This window comes from Cynocephalus volans, chromosome 17 (assembly GCF_027409185.1).
Source record: "Cynocephalus volans isolate mCynVol1 chromosome 17, mCynVol1.pri, whole genome shotgun sequence".
NCBI classification, from domain to species: domain Eukaryota; kingdom Metazoa; phylum Chordata; class Mammalia; order Dermoptera; family Cynocephalidae; genus Cynocephalus; species Cynocephalus volans.
The window spans coordinates 7,807,756-7,824,051 of NC_084476.1; positions in this window are offsets into that span (position 1 = coordinate 7,807,756).

The following is a 16,296-nucleotide window of genomic DNA, read 5'->3' on the forward strand; positions in this document are numbered from 1 at the left end:
TCTCCAGATGGGCATGTACTTGCTGGCCTGAGGGAGCTCATTCTGCAGAGGAAGTTGTGGGGGAGCAGACATGAACCCCAAGGGCTGGATCTGGGCCCACTGCTGGAGGTATGTGGTTTAGACTTGGGAGCAGGATGTCCCAAACTTGAGGACCAGCTCAGAATAGACACCTGTGAAGGACCCATAGGGAGGGGCTCAGAGTTGACCAGCTTGGCCTGAGCATCCGGCCTAGGAGGAGACACGGGGACCAGGAGCTCTCCAGATGACAGTAACAGCAGGAGCAATTAGAGACCTATAGAAATCCAGGTGTTCCTCCTGTGAGTATTCCTTGCTCACTGCCCATGTGCCAGGCACTGTCCTGGGCACCAGGGCACTGCCGCGACCAATGCGGGAGCTCCTGGACCTGACCCAATCTGCCCACGGTGACCACAGAATCACAGAGAGACAGACACCACGCAAGGAACAGGGATCTGGGAACGTACATGTAAACACCTGCCAGGGAGTCAGAGAGGTTTCCGGGGGCTTCACAGAGTCATCCATCATTCAGCAAATATTAACTGAGCACCTGCTATGTGCCAGGTCCCTGGGGACACAGACAAAATTCCTGCTGCCATGGACTTACGATTTAGTGAGGGGAGAGAGATATAAACAATAAGCAATGTGTATAAGCAAGGTATTTAGTACGTCGTATGAACCATAAACAAAATGCTTGAGTAAAACAGAGTATCTCAGAGGTGAAAAAGTAAAACCAAGTCAGGAGAGGACTGGGAAGCGCTGAGATCGGGAGACGTGAGATTTTTAACGCAGAGGGAGCCTCGCTGAGAGGACAATATTTGAACAACGACCCGAAGAGGATCAGGAGGGGAGCCCAGGGGGACGCATTGCCCAGGCCCTGCTCAGGGCCTTCCAGGGGTGGAGTTTAGAGGGCAAGGCAGAGAGTTGGCAGACGGGGTCAGACTGAGGGATCTGATTGAATTTAGTCGGAACCCGCAGTTGCTGCTGCACAGAGTCCAGGCAGGCAGGGGTGGAAACGGACCTGCCAGAGATCACTGCACCATCAGTCAGGAGGGAGTGGTGGCCGGCCCGATGTGGCAGGGGCAGACATGGAGAGAACTGGTGAGACTCTGTTCTATTTTGAAGGTAAGGATGGCAGGATTGCCTAATGGATTGGGTGGGGCACATGAGACAGAGACGGAGTGAAGGTCATACCCAAGGTTGTCGACCTGAGCAGCTGGAAGAATGGGGTTTCCTTTTGCTCAAATGGGGAGTGGACAGGGTTGGAGGCAGGAAGAGCAGGAGTCTGATTCTGGACAGGTGTAGTAGGAGATGCTTATTAGACCTCCAAGTGGAGATGCGGAGGAAGCAGGTGATACAGGAGCCTGGAGTTCATGGTCACGTCCAGGCTGCAGGCACAAGCAGAGTGTCTCCCTGGTAGAGATGGAATTTGAAGTCCTGAGACAGGATGAGATCACTGAGGGAGCGAGTGTAGACTGAGAAGGCTGGATCAGGTCAGGGAGACAACAGGTTGCCAGTGGGCGGAGAGGCAGGAAAACCACCAAGAGGGGGCTGGGTGTCCCGGAAGTCACAGAAGAACGCATTTTAGGAAGGAGGGGAGAAGCATGGGAGCTGGCCAGCCAAGGGTGGGGACAGCATGTGGGAAGGTGCTGAGCCTGGAGACCAGCCAAACCCTCTTTCCTGACCTGGTTTTCAGCCCAAAGAGCCCCTGCTCACATCAGCAGCCCAAGTGCCCAGACAAAGGGCCCAGATCAACTCTCTCTGACACCCTTGGTCACTCTCTGAGAGCAGAGGTTCCAGCTCTTTCTGCCACCAGAGTTTGATGTTTAAGTGAAGAAAAATGCGCAGCCCATCTTCAGGTTGGGTGTCATGACCATGACCGGATGGGAAGATTAAGAGGATCATTCTGGCTGCGGTGCCGGTTGTGGGGAGGGTGCAGGGCAAAGGCAGAGATGCCATTGAAGAGCCGGGGAATTTGAGTGGCAATTGATTAGATAGGCATGGGGGTAGAATAAGAGAGAGGAAGAAATGAAAATGGATCTGGGGTAGTGGGGTCAAGCGTGGCCCCTGCAGCTGCTGGAAGCACCTGAGGGAGGCATACATGTCTTAAGATGGGGCCCCCTGAGGAGGACCAGGTTTGAAGGGGAGGGTCATGAACTCAAATGTTGGATCTGAGATGTCTGTGAGACATTCAAGTGAGGGTGGTGAGTTCCATGTTAAAAAAAAAAAACAAAAACAGCAGCTTATAAACCTGTGTGTATACAGTGATCAAATTAAATACATGTACCTGTGTAGGAAACAGTCTGAAGGCTGTATTTCCAATGTGTTAAATCAGTCATCATTATAGGTGAGATTATGAGTCATTTTTATCTTTTTCTCTCATCTGCATTTTTCCTTGCATTTTTAATTGAGATATAATTCACACAAAATTCATTATTTTCAAGTGTATTGCTATCTTCTGCAACTATCACCACTGTCTAGTTCCAGAATCTCATGTGTATTTTATAAGATTGTTTTCTACCATTAGAGGCACTGCTTTTGAATAAGAAAAATATTTTGTCAAGTCATTTCACTCATCTGCAGATAGCTCAAGAAGAGGCCTTCCTGGGTCACTGAGGCTTTCACAGAGATCTTGTCAGTGACCCTGATGCCCAGGCCCTGCTGCAGACCCAATGAATCTGAATGAGGTGGGGTAGGCCTGGGGATCTGCATTTTAGATTAGCTGATAGTCCTCACCCTTACTTTTCAGCAAGGTTTCTTCTCTTGTTTTACAAGTTCACCTGGAAGCAAGACTCCAGAAGCTCAGTAGTTCTTCCAGAAACACTTGGGCAGGGGGATTACGTACATGGGTGCACACAGTCTGGATTATACATTCCCCTGGGTGGCTGCATTCTGGGCTGGGGTTACCTCCCCTGCCCTATCAACAGCTCTAGACTGATCTCTCTTCCCAGATCTTAGTCCCTGTATCCAGTGCCTTATCGGGTGTGTCCATTTGGGGGTCCTATAGGCACCTCAAACTCATCAGGCCCAAAGCATAACTCATCATAGCCCCCACCACCAAAAAATCCTTTTTCTAACAAATGGTCCCTCCCATATCCAAAAGTTCCAGCCAGAAATCTGAAACATCCTCGGCCCCTCACTCTCTCCAGGACCCCGCCCCCCATATCCAATCAACCACACCTAGTTAATTGGATTTCACTCCCTCAACAGCCTTCAAGGCTGAGCACTTTTCTGGATCCCACCACAACCATTTTAATCCAACCACAGCCATCTCCCAACCATTGCAGCAGCCACCTAAGGGTCTCCCCTGAGCCTTTCTTGTACCTTCTCAAGTCCCCATACTTCAGCCACAGTGAGATTTCCCTGTGCAAACCTGCTATGTCAGTGCCCTAGCTAAGCTTCTCACTGTTCTCGTGGAAAGCTCTGTAAGGCTTACGAGGCCCTGCCTGGCCTGGCAGCGGCCCCCTCCTCTCCTGCCTCATCCTGGACGACTCTAACAAGCCAAACTCTTGGCCTCCAGGCATTCGCAGATGCCGTTTCCTCCGCCACATGTGGCCATAGAACACTTGCAATGTTGCCAGTCCAAATTAATGTCACAGGGCACAGGTCTGGCTGCCTACCTCCTTCCAAAAGCAAACGACTCAAAAGCCATATGTTGGTGAAAATGGAAGTCAGCTTTTATTCAGGCATACCGGTGACCTGAGGAGAGATGTTAGGCTAACCCATCTCTCCAGTAAACCCAAAGGAGAAAGGCCAGACCAAAGCCATCTCTGAGGGGGTTTTAAAGAGGGGGCTGAGGGAATGGAAAGTGGGAAATGAAAAGCAGGAAGGAAGGGGATGTGCCAGGGGCCAGGTGCAAAGACTTGCCAAGACTCTGGTTTCTGCTCCTGTCCTTGCTGTTCTCTCAAGGTCCCGCTGGAGGGGTGGAATCAGCACAGCTTTATTGATGTCTTCCTTGATTTCTCAGGGTCTGCAAGTTTACAACTTCAGGCTGGCTAGAAAACAGCTTTACGTTTATGTAAATAATGCCACCTTGCCCCATAACCAAGGTTCAAAATATCAAATAATTGTGGAAAAAGAGGGAACTCAGAGAAATGCATGCTAACAAGGAAAACTGAGTCCTTTTAAAATCTTTTACAGCCCATGCAATTTTAGGTCCCAACATGGCTTCAGTCCTGCTCACTCCAACATTAAGATGTGCTGTAACACTGGGTGTCAGAAAATGGGTGTCCAGATACTGCCAGGCAGGGTGTGCGTTGGTACAAGCGTTCTGAAGAACAATTTGGCAATACATATCCACACTTTCTGACTCAGCAATTCCACTTCTAGGAATCTATCCTAAGGCAACAATCAGAGATCTTTGCAAATGTTTAGAGACTCACTGATGTTATTGCTGCAGCATTTACTACAATAACAGAAAAGGAAGCAACCTACATATTCAAATATAAGAGACTGGCCTATCCATATCATGGAATCCTGTACAATAATGCTGAATTATAGCATGGATGGAAATCTGTCCACATGCTGTAGATCTGTTTACAACACAGTAAGTACAGAAAGGTTTCAAAAACCTGTAGGATGATCCTAACTGTGTCAAGAAAAGCATCTTTGTACATCATTGTATATTTTAATGAAGTGGTTTTAATCTTATTTTGTTCTCTAAATTTTAAAAAAATTGTCAAAAGTATATAATCTAATATCACCTGAAGAGAAACAAGTTGCTGTGGTATATGTGTCCTATGGGAAAAAGAATTCTTTGATCAAATGCTTTTGGGGAACATCCCATGCTATAATCACCCTTAGGAGTTACAGTGCATGTTAGCAAAATAAAGGCTCTGAGAAGTCCTGCAGGAAAGAATTTTTTTAAATTTAAATAAATATTTTCTACACCTATTTGGCTGTGGAACATTTTTTAAAAACTCCTATTAGCATTCTGAAGAGCCAGTGTCCCGTGGAATAAATAACCATGAGGAACCCACTGTTTTATCTACTCCCCTGGGAGAAATGACATGGGGTAGCAATATTTCCTGAAGGCGAGTGGGATACACTGAACCCTGACGTGAGGGTTAAATGGCTAAAGGGAAGCAGCTAGGCTTTAGGAGGTGCAGCGTAAGGTAGGGATATTCACAGGGCAGGTGGTTCTGGAAGGAGCCTGCCCAGCAACCAGCTCCTTCACCATCTCAGATGTCACATCCAGCAGGTGCCTGGTACTCAGTGGAGGCTCAACCATGCTCAGCTGAGATGATTCTCCTTGTTCCCACAACATGCTTCAGCGGGCCACCAACTCCAGCCCATGGATAGTGGCTGCTAGAGCATCGTGTTGGGAGGAACCGAGGCAGGCAGGGGCTCAGCTGGAGAGAGTGGCATGAACCATTATGCAGCTGGCCATGGTCACCAGGAGGAGAGTCAGCCTGGGCACCAGGTATCTCAGTGTTCCCTGAGGAGTCCTCTAGTCTTTCCCACCCATCTTACCTGCCAGGTAGCAGGTCTTACATTCACCTGGAGTAAATCACCACCCACTTGGGATAAATAGTGCTTTGCAACGCTGGGTTTGGAGAAGAGCTGGTCACCCCTCCACATCAGAGCTGTCTCCCACAGCCACACCCTCAGGCTAGTCTGTTTTTTAGAGGCCTGTGCAAGTAGCCAATCACTTCCTCCCTCTCGAGGAAAGCAGGTTGGAACAGTGGTTAGCACAGGCCCTAGAGCTGGACTGAACTTGCTGGTTGTGTGGCCCTGGGCAAGTTACTTAAACACCTTAAGCCTCAGTTTCCTCATCTGTAAAGTGGAGATAATAAAAACACCACCTCCCCTTACAAAAATTCTCATAAGGGGCGTTATGAGAATAAAGTGACGTGTAGAATACTTAGCACTATTCAGTAAAGGTTGACTATTATTATTACTGACAAATAATAATATATTTGCTTTAACAATATTACTGTTATGGTTATTATTGGCAAAGGAAAAAGGAAATCATTTAATTACACTTTCTGTGGAAAGGACCCTACATCCTGCAGGAATCTGGGCATTAGTACTGGCTGTGGGACTTGGGGCCAGGCATTGGGCCTCAGTTTCCTCCATTGTAAGTTGGGATGGTGGTACCCTGGGTGCCTGCTCCCATGCAGGGCTGTTTAGGGGCCCTGAAAAGCCTTCCCCTGTTGCAGGAGATGCGGTCATTATGCAGAGTCGCTGATCTGGGTGGATCTGTGGATGAACATGTGGCCAGCTTGCTAAAGAACAGGTGCAAGGCTCATCTGGCCTGGGGACAAGGCCCCCTCCTCAGTTCTCCTGGGCACCCTTCATGTGAGAAGGGACCTCTTCACTGTCTTTCCTGAGAGCCCATGACCACTGGGCCATAGGACAACAATTACCAGATGGACTGTTATGGTCCTCAAAGCCTCTGGCTGCCCAGGGAGCCTGGGGAAGACGTACTCTCTCTGAATTTCAACCCTGCTCGTAGGTATCAAGACCTCAGTGAGGACCTCAAGTGAGGTTGGCCTTGAAAATGGCCACTGGCCATAGCCTCCTGGAGTCCCAGCGAGAAGGTGGGGGCTGAGCTAAAGCCTCCCCCAAGGCAAGGTTGGAAAGGAGAGCACAGCCGTGTTCTCTAGTGATCTGCATCCGAGGGAAGGTCAGGAAATCCTCCAGCAAGGCTAGCAGGCCAGTGAAGCAAAACAGGGGGTCTGCTAGGAGGGCGGGAGAGGCAGCCAGGGCTCCGCGTGTAAGGACAGCCACGGGGTGGGCGTTGCATCCTCTCTGACATGAAGGTTCCAGGGTTCCCACAACAGAGACCAAAGGTGGCTCGTGGCAGCAGAATTGACAACGTACACATGGAAACACTCAGGATGGGCACTGAAGGAGTAGGTGGAGGACAGCTGAGGAGAGACAGGACCCAGGAGTCCCCAGGATCTGGGAGCTACAGGGCAGGGACAAGGGAACGGCGTCTTCAGGCTGTGTCCATCGTAGGACATAGCCATCGGCTCTGGCCACTCTCCCCTCTCTTCAGCCCTTTGTTCAAAATTCAGACCTGGGAGACGGATGGGCCATGCAGGGGTCACAGGACCACACGGGGCAGGGGGCAGGCAGGGCAGCTGGCTGGACAGTCCCACCAAGGCTGCTCCCTGTGGGGGAGGGGGAGTGTCCTCAAAGTAAATTGGGTGCTTTTTCCAGAAGAATGGGGAATGAATGCTGCTTGGTGAGGGGTTAGGAGAAAACTCCCAGGCCCCTGCCTCTCTGGGGCAGATTCTATCTTGGCAGACAGCTTCCCCTGCACCTCCTAGGCCAGCCCAAGTCTTACATTCCTTCCAGCTCACCTGCCCACAGACCGACTAGGGAGCCATAAACTCCAAATCTGGGAGAAAGGATCTGATTGGTCCATGTGAGCCAGGTGCTTGCCCCAGTCCAATCAGCCATGGCCAGCGAGGGTGGGGTCATGTAATTATGGCTTCAGAGGTCCACCCTCAGGAAAGGGGGGCTGAGCAGACACTCTAAATACCACCTATCACAGAATTCCAGAAACCTCAAAGTTGGGAGCCACCCTTTGAAGACACTGGGTCCAACGCACTCACCTTACAGATGGGAAAAAGGAGGACTGAGGCTTGTTTCTCCCCATGGGGAGAGGATTCTCTGTTCTGCAACTTGGGCCGGGTTCATAGCTGAGCCTCCAGCAACCAGTGGGCTGTCCCAGGACCAAGCTCAGAGATGCTCAGAGGAGGAGCCCATCAGCATTCTGGGTTCCAGGGAGCTGCGCCCAGCTTGTCAGCATGATGCCTGCTGATATTCCTGATGGTTCCCCAAGTCAGGCCAAGCCCTTTCTCATGCCAGGGAGTGCCCAGGCCAGGGCCAGGACATGGACTCCTCTGGGTAGATCCAAGGGTAGGTCCTAGGAGAGCCCCAGATGGCCTCTAGGGCTTGGCCCAGCTCTCCTGGGGTCCAGACCCCCTATACATCTGTTATCTCCGAGCCAAACCAGGGGCCCCGTGAGGGCAGGGCTGCATGTGTCTTGCCACTGCTGCCTGCCCAGTGCCCAACCCAAGGCAAAAGCTTGAACAATACCACTGAATGGGTGAATGTTGACTCCAGACCCCCCCTCACCCCCCACCCGCTCTTTGGCCATGACATTAATTCCATCAGTCATCTTGAGGTCAGCCACACACTGAATCCAATAATGCCTAGTCCACTATTCTCGGCTCCAGGCCCACTAACTTCTGGTGCAGACTTGGACAGTCACTCTCATTCTCAGGGCCTCAGTTTCCCTGCCTGTACAATGAGGAGCTTCCAGGTTTCTTCCAGCTGGGACACTATGTGCTGTAACAGTTCTAAACTGGGGTCCAGTCTTGAGGCATCAGAGCTGACTGGGATAGAAACAGAACACACTGCCTTCTCTGGAGTCCTTCAGCTGCTCTTGCTTTCAGACTTGAACTTGGTGTAGCCTTGGTAAGTGAGAAGTCCAGCAGTAGCAGTGGCAGCTACCACTTACTGCACCTCGGCAGTGCACCAAATGCTTCCCATGCATCAGTTCACTGGGCCTTCTCATGACCCCGTGAATTAGGTAGCAGGGCCCAGGGAGATCAAGGAGCTGGGCCTGGGTCACACAGCTGCTGACTGGCCATAGGGGATTCAAATCAGGCTTGTCCGACCCCCCGCCCCCAGTCTGCGCATGCTTGCCACTTGCTGGGCTCACTTTGTGGTGCAAAAATGTCCCTGAATCTAGCTGCAGAGATTGTGCTCTGCATGTCATTCTGCCCAGCGTCACCACTCACCAGTGCTGACAGAAGGCAGAGGGGTCCACATAACTTGGGGCTACCAAGCAGTCACTGAGTGGATAAGAGACACTCTTCTTACCTGCTCCCCTCTCCCACAGCCTCTTCTTCCAAGTGGCTCTGGGAGGGCCCGTGGGGACCCCACCAGCGAGGCTTCTGAAGTTTCACAGATGGAGCTTGACGGCTCCCTTTCTGGGCTCTAGCAACCAGTGGAGGACCTTCAATTGCAGCTGATCCTTAAAGGCCTCATTCTCAATCACCTCTGAGGCATCACCCATATGCTGTTGTGCCAAAGGCAGCACCTGGCTCCCAACACTCTGGCCTGGGGAAGTCCACAATTGGATGCGGCTGGCCATTGAGTGCCCTGGCTTGGGGTTCTGCACTCAGTCCAGGATTCCTGCCCAGCCTTCAAAGACCCACCCACAGGGCTTCATGTGGATTCTGGGGAACAGAGAGGCAGCACTAACACTCAAAAGTTACAAAGGCCCAGGGAGGCAGCCCACACCTCCTTGGAGCTTCCTTTTGTAAAAGAATGGCATCTGCTCCCTCAGGTTGTGAAATGCATCTGGAGTGCGGAGCAGCCCCTTCCACCCCTATCCTGTGCTTCCTGTGCAGCTGTGCCAGGTCAGGTCATTGCCCAGAGCTGGCTCCCAGGTGCTGGGGCAGGAAGCGGGGACAGGGCAGAAATGGGGGAAAGTCCATGGAGATTGGACTCTCCCAGCTCCTTGTGATTCTCAGCCCTGCTCCACTTGAAGGAAACATGCTGCTATGGACTGAATGTTTTTGTCCCCTCCAAATTTGTATGTTGACATCCTAACTCCCAATATAATAGTATTAGGAGGTAGGGCCTCTGGCAAGCAATTTAGTCTTGAAGGTGGAGCCCTCATGAATGGGATTAGTGACCTTATAAAAGAGACCCTGGAGAGTTGCTACCATGGGAGGTTACACAAGAGATGACTGTGAGGAGGGGTCCTCACCAGACACTGCATCTGCCAATGCCTTGATCTTGGACTTCCAGGCTCCAGAAGTGTGAGAAACAAATTTCTGTGGTTATTAGGCCAACCCAGTTTATGGTATTTTGTTATCACAGCTGGAACAGACTAAGACACCCTTCAACACCAAGCTTATTGCAGGGCCCTGCAGGCTATAGGGTGCCCTTGCAGGGGATAGATGAAAATAAGAAAAAGGGATGTGTAGGTTTTGGGCTCCTTCTAATGGGCTGGTGGCTTGGAGGTAACTTAAGGGCCAGTTGTTCCAACTTGTCTCTGTCAGTCCACAGCTTAGCCTGGAAGGCAGTAGGGTGGGGGAGGCCCTGCAACTACCAGGCCCTTTGCTGCCTGAGTGGCCCTGGACTCTCTCCTCTTTGCTGCGTGGTCAGGGCTCCCAGGAGACCCCTCCAGAGGAATAAATACAGCCTTGTTAATAATTCTGTCTGAATCAGCCCAGCACAAGAGGCTCTGGAGGCTTAATGTTAAAAGTGGCTCCCCAAAAGGCCCAGAGAGACTCATTACATGGAGGTAAAACATGATTAAAAATCAATGCAGCCAGCCGCTGATGGATTTTTTAAGGGCTGGACAACGAAAAGGCAGGAGACAGAGTCAGACTCACCGAAAAGCAGGGAGGGCAAAGGAGCCCGGGTGAAAATTCAAAATGGGGTCAGTGAGTTTTTTCTCAAAAGCAACAAAACCAGCCTTACCCCAGGCTCAGGCCTGGAAGGTTTATTGCTTCTAGTCACGGTCCAGGAGGCAGCACCCAGGCTCCTGGTCCAGGACTTCTGGATAGCTACGGGCAAGTCAGTTGTCCCTCAGACTTCGCCTTAGAACAAGGTGTTGCCTCATCCATGGGGCAGCACCAACTCAGTCCCCTCTCATGCTGTCAGTGGTGGTCTGGGGTCAGGGCCCCTCTCTGTGACAGGCTGAAGTTCCACCTGGCTGCCTGCCCTGACAGCATTCTCCAGCCACTGATGATGAATGAATGTCATCAGCAGATCCTCAGGCAGGACACTTTGTATCAATCATCCTCCCCGTGACAGCCCTTTCCCTTCCTTTGCTAACTATCCACTACTCTTCTTTCAGAATTCTGCCCATTTTCTAGGGAGCCTTCCCAGATGCTCCAGGGAGACTGTGAAGCCTGCTCAGGCTCTCTGATGCCTTGTGCATTCCTTTTGGCAGAGTGGTGGTCTGCTGAACCGCTTCACAGTAACACAAAACCTGACTCCAACTGGCTGAAGCAAAAGGGAATTTTTGACTCATGTAAGTAACTCAAGAGTCCAGCAGCATCTGCCTTCAGGCAAGGCTTGATCCAGGACTCACAGCCTATGTAGGTTCTGGTTTTCCCGTCTGTCTCTGCTTCTTCAGTGTTGGGGCCATTCTCAGGCAGGCTCTCCAACTGGGCTGCAGGCAGCAGTTTAGGGCTTCCTACTCGGTATTCAGATCTTGCTGAAAGTGACCCACTTTCTCACCCACCCCCATCCTGCCAACCAAGACTCCAGAACTGGGTCTCATTGGCCCAGGTTTGCCTGAATGGAATCATTTGTCTGTTCTTGAACCAATCAGTGTAGGAGGTGGAGAGGCAAGAAATATGCTGATCAGCTTAAACCAAACAAGGCCCAAGCCTAGAGCTAGGAGTGGAGTCCATCCTACCTAAACCACGACCTGAGAAAACTGAGGTCTAGTCTGGAATAGGGAAAACGGGATGAAGGCCAGAGAGGCAGCCAGAGATGTCCCCCACAACACTCTTCTCATCACTGACCTTAGCACATGCCTTTCTCCCTGCCCAGATACCTTCTCACCACCACCTGCTTCCTCAAGCTAATGCATCCTATACAGGATGGTTTGGATGGTACTTCCTCCATGAAGCCCTCCTGGACCATACCTAGCTCGGGTTGGGTGCGCCAGTTCTGTGTTCCCACAGACACCTCTCAGCTCAGATCACTCTATGTCTTATGTACTTTCCTTGATCTATTATTGAAAACTCCTTTAGGAAAATATAATTCACATACCATATAATTTGCCCATTTAAAGCATACATTTCAACGATTTTTAGTATATTCACAGTTGTGCAACCATCACAATTTTAGAACATTTTTATCACCCCAAAAGAAACCTCATACTCCTTAGCATTCACCCCTCACAACCCCTATCCCCCTAACCCTAAGCAACCACTAATCTACTCTGTCTCTATAGATGTGTCTATTCTAAACGTGTATAAACTTGGATTTTATATGGACAAGTGGACATTGGACATTGTATGGAAACAGAATCATACAATAAGTGACCTTTTGTGTCTGGCTTCTTTCTCTTAGCATAATGTTTTCAAGTTTCATCCGTGTTGTAGAATGTATAACTACTTTATTCCTTTTCATTGCTGAATAATATTCCATTGTATGGCTATACCATGTTTTTTGTTTATTTTTTTTGCAGCTGGCCAGTAGGGGGTCTGAACCCATGACCTTAGTGTTATAAGGCTGTGCTCTACTATGTTTTATTTATCTATTCATCAGGTGATGGGCATTTGGGTTGTTTCCACTTTTTGTCTATTATGAATAATGCTGCCATAGACGTCTGTATACAAGTTTTTGTGTATACACGTCTTCATTTCTCTTGGTTATACATGTAGGAATGGAATTGCTGAGTCATGTGGTAAGTACACTTAATCTCTAGAGGAGCTGCCAAACTTTTCCAAAGCAGCTGTCCCATTTTACATTCCCACCAGTGGTGTACGAGGATTCCAATTCCTCTGGTCCTCACCAACAGTTGTTATGATCTGTCTTTCTGATTCTAGCCATCCTAGTGGGTGTGAAGTGGTATCTGACAGTTTGCTTTACATTCCCTTGATGACAAATAATGTTGACATCTTTTCCTGTGCTTGCTGGCCATCTGTATATCCTCTTTGTAGAAATGCCTATTCAGGTGCCCAGGCTATTCAATGAGGAAAGGACAGTCTTTTCAACTAATGGTACTGGAAAAACTGGATATCCACATGCAAAAGAACGAAAGTGGACCTTTACCTTACACTGTATACAAAAATAACTCAAAACGGATAAAAGACCTAAATGTAAGAGCTAAAACTATAAAGCTCTTAGGGGAAAACATAGAGGAAAAGCTTCATGACACTGGATTTGGCAATAATGTTTTGGATACGACACCAAAAGCATAAACAAGAAAAAAATCAGTAAGTTGGACTTCAGAAAAATTAAGCACTTCTGGGCATCAAAGGACACTATCAACATTGTGAAGAGGCAACCCACAGAATAGGAGAAAAACCTGCACATCATATATTTGAAACGGATTAATGTCCAGAATATATAAAAACTTTTACAACTCAACAACAAAACAAATGCCCAGTTCAGAAACAGGCAAAGGGGAGACTGGATGGTTAGCTCACCTGGGAGAGCCTGATGCTGATAACCATGGTCAAGGGTTCAGATCCCCGTACTAGCCACACACAACAAACACACACACACACATACACACACACACTAATCTTTCCATTTATTTAGTTCTATAATTTCTTTCAACATTTCATAGTTTTCAGAGTGTAAGTTTTGCCCTTCTGTTAAATTTATTCCTGAGTATTTTGATGCTCTTGTAAATGAAATTGTTTTCTTATTTTTGGACTGTTCATTCCAAGTACATAGAAATGCAATTGATTTTCATATATTGATCTTGTATCCTCCTTGCTCACTTTTGTACTTCTGTGCTGAATACAGTGGGCAGGAACTTTTGAAAAGTCACTCTGGCTAACACATGCCAAATAGACTGGAAGCGGGGCCAGACTGGAGGTCAGGTTGCCAGCTGGAAGGCAGCTAATGCTGTAATCCAGATGAGGGGTGAGGGTGGCCTGGGCACTAGCAGTGGGTGGACTGGAATCACAGGACTAGAATGGGGGTGAGGAAAGGGAAGCATCAAGGACAAGGGCCAGGTTTTGGACCTAGATCACATTTACCAGGATTGGGGAGGGGTGTGGCAATTTCATTTTGGAGGTGTGGCTTTGACATGCCTTTAATACAGTCCAGGAGGCAGCAGTGGAAGATATCAGGAACTCTGAACAGCTCTAGGCTGAAATAAAATCCTGGTGTCAGACAGAATGGTGACTGCCCAGAGTGAATCTGGGGCAGAGCTCCAGGAACCCAGCACTGAAGGGATGGACACAGGAAGTGGACTCTGACTAAGCAGCTGCAGACAGAGAAGCACTACAGGAAGTCCAATTTGGTTAGTGAAGACCGTGAGGAGGGGTGGTGGCAGACATCTCAAGAGGGGAAGACTGTTCCCATGTCACAAGCTGCTAAGTCAAGAGAGAAAATAACCAAGCCCCCAAAGGTTGCAGGTGACGTTGGCCAGACTGCAGTGAGTGGGGGTAGCTAGAAGGTAAAGTAGACCTGAGAGAGGTCTGGCCTGGAAGTGAGAGGCTGCTGCTGTCAAGGGAAGCTTCTTTTCTTAATGGGAAAAACTTGATCAAGCTTTCTTGCTGATGGGAGGGGTCAGGTGAAATGGAAAGGGTGAAGGTGTGGAGTCGGGGATCAAGTGACACCAAAGAAAGGTGGGGATGGGGATGGGGTTGGGAGGGTGGGAAGAAGCCAGGCGCAGCAGTTGACGATTACGTTTTTCCGCCAAAGACAGCTGCCAACCTGAGTGCACCAGCCTGAGACGACCAATGTTGTGACAAGATTCCTGCACAGGGAAGAAATGAGATACTGGAGCAGACCAGCGCAGCCTCCCAGGAAGCATCTGCTCACCAAAAGTTCATGTAAAGTTTAGTATTACCTTTCAATTCTATTTTTCCACAAACTTTTTGAAGTACCCTCGTATGTCAATAGTGGAGCTGGTTCTGTGTGCCTTGCTGGGGAATCTGTGGAGACTCAAGCACCCAGTCAGCATTTACTGAGTACTTACCACACCCAGGCCTGCTCCAGTGCTAGCACAGAGTAAGTACTCAATAACCTCAATAAGCAGGGTTGATATGCCCCCGTCTTCTGGGCCAGCAGGCCATGTTGGTCTCCTTGGCTTCACACTGGAGTTATGGCAGTCAACGCCCTAGTGATGGAAAGCTCAACAAACAACAGAAGGCAGAGGGGCCGTCCCGAGACCACCTACCCCTCAGAAGCAGTCTTGCTGAGCGAGGCCCAGCCCAAGGGGCAGGCACCTGCTCCTGAGGGCTCGTAGTTGCTGAACACTCACCTCATGCCAGGTGGCTCTTCCCATGACGAGACAGAGCAAATGAAGATGCGAGGCTCAGCCAGTGAGGCTGTGCTAGACGCCCAGGCCCAGGCTTTTCCAAGGCCAAATCCACATCTTGAGTGTCAGGAACCAGGGCTCCTTAAGCTCACCTCTAGGCAGCCTGGGCAGCTGCATTTCTGAGAAAGCTCTAGGCTGGCTGTGGAGAAGGGAGCAGCCAGTGAGACCTGGGAACAGCAGCGGGGCTGGGGGCCCATTTAGGACAGCTCAGGGGAGCAGTAGTACAGCCAGGTGCCTGCCTCTGACCTCTCACCCAGTCACCACTGCAACCCCACCAGGCAGGTACGGAGCTGCTGTTGGCATGTCCAGCAGGAGCTCTGTGCAAGGTGGGCACTCATACACATGCCAGCTGAAGGACTGACATATGACTCAAGAAAGGAGCTGGGTCAAATCTGTTCTCAAAGTGTGGCCCAGAACAGCCATGTCAGCACCATCTGGAACTTGTTAGCAAAGCAAGTTCTCAGGGCCCACAGGCAACCTACTGAATCAGAAACTCCGGGCCCCGCAGAGGATTCAGCTGCTCACTAAAGCTTGAGAACCCCTGAATTAGATAATCCCCGAGGTCCACATCTTTTCTCAGTTGTCCCCTTCCTGAGTTGCCTCAGTAGCTTTCATCCTGGATTCCGGATCCTGGGCTCCCCACTCTCAGAATGCGCACCCCTCCATGCTTTGTTCCACAGACACCTTTATAATCCAAGGCCTCTGGGGCGTCAGGGACAAGAGCTGTAGGTGTGAGGCATGACCATTAACTGGAAAACCCTGGTCAACTGACATGGATTCCAAGATTCCTTTTCATTCTCAATTACAACATGGTGAACTGAGGATCACTCTGTAAACACAACAGCAGGAACCAACAGAGCCATTTCCTCAGCTCTTACTGTGCTGGGCACTGAGCCAAGCCCTTCACTTAATCCTCGTCACTCCAATGAGGTCAGAGTCAGGAAACCTGGGTTCTCACCTCAGCTTTGACATTTATTAAATTGGGGGTAAGGGGGTGGAGACAGTGGTATAATCACCTTTAGGTCCAAACTTTTATAGCTTTAAAGGCAGGGCTTTAAAAGGATGAATCACCATCAGTACACTCTGTGAACACAGCCAGACACAAGAGAGGACAAACTGTACGATTCCATTCATATGAAGTTCTAGGACAGGCAAACTTATCAATGGTGTCGATATCAGAGCAGTGATTGTGGTAGTTTCAGAAAGTGGCAGTTTTGACTGGGAAATGGCAAAGGGAACTTTATGGGGTGAGGGAAATGTGTTCTATCTTGACCAGGTAGAGACTA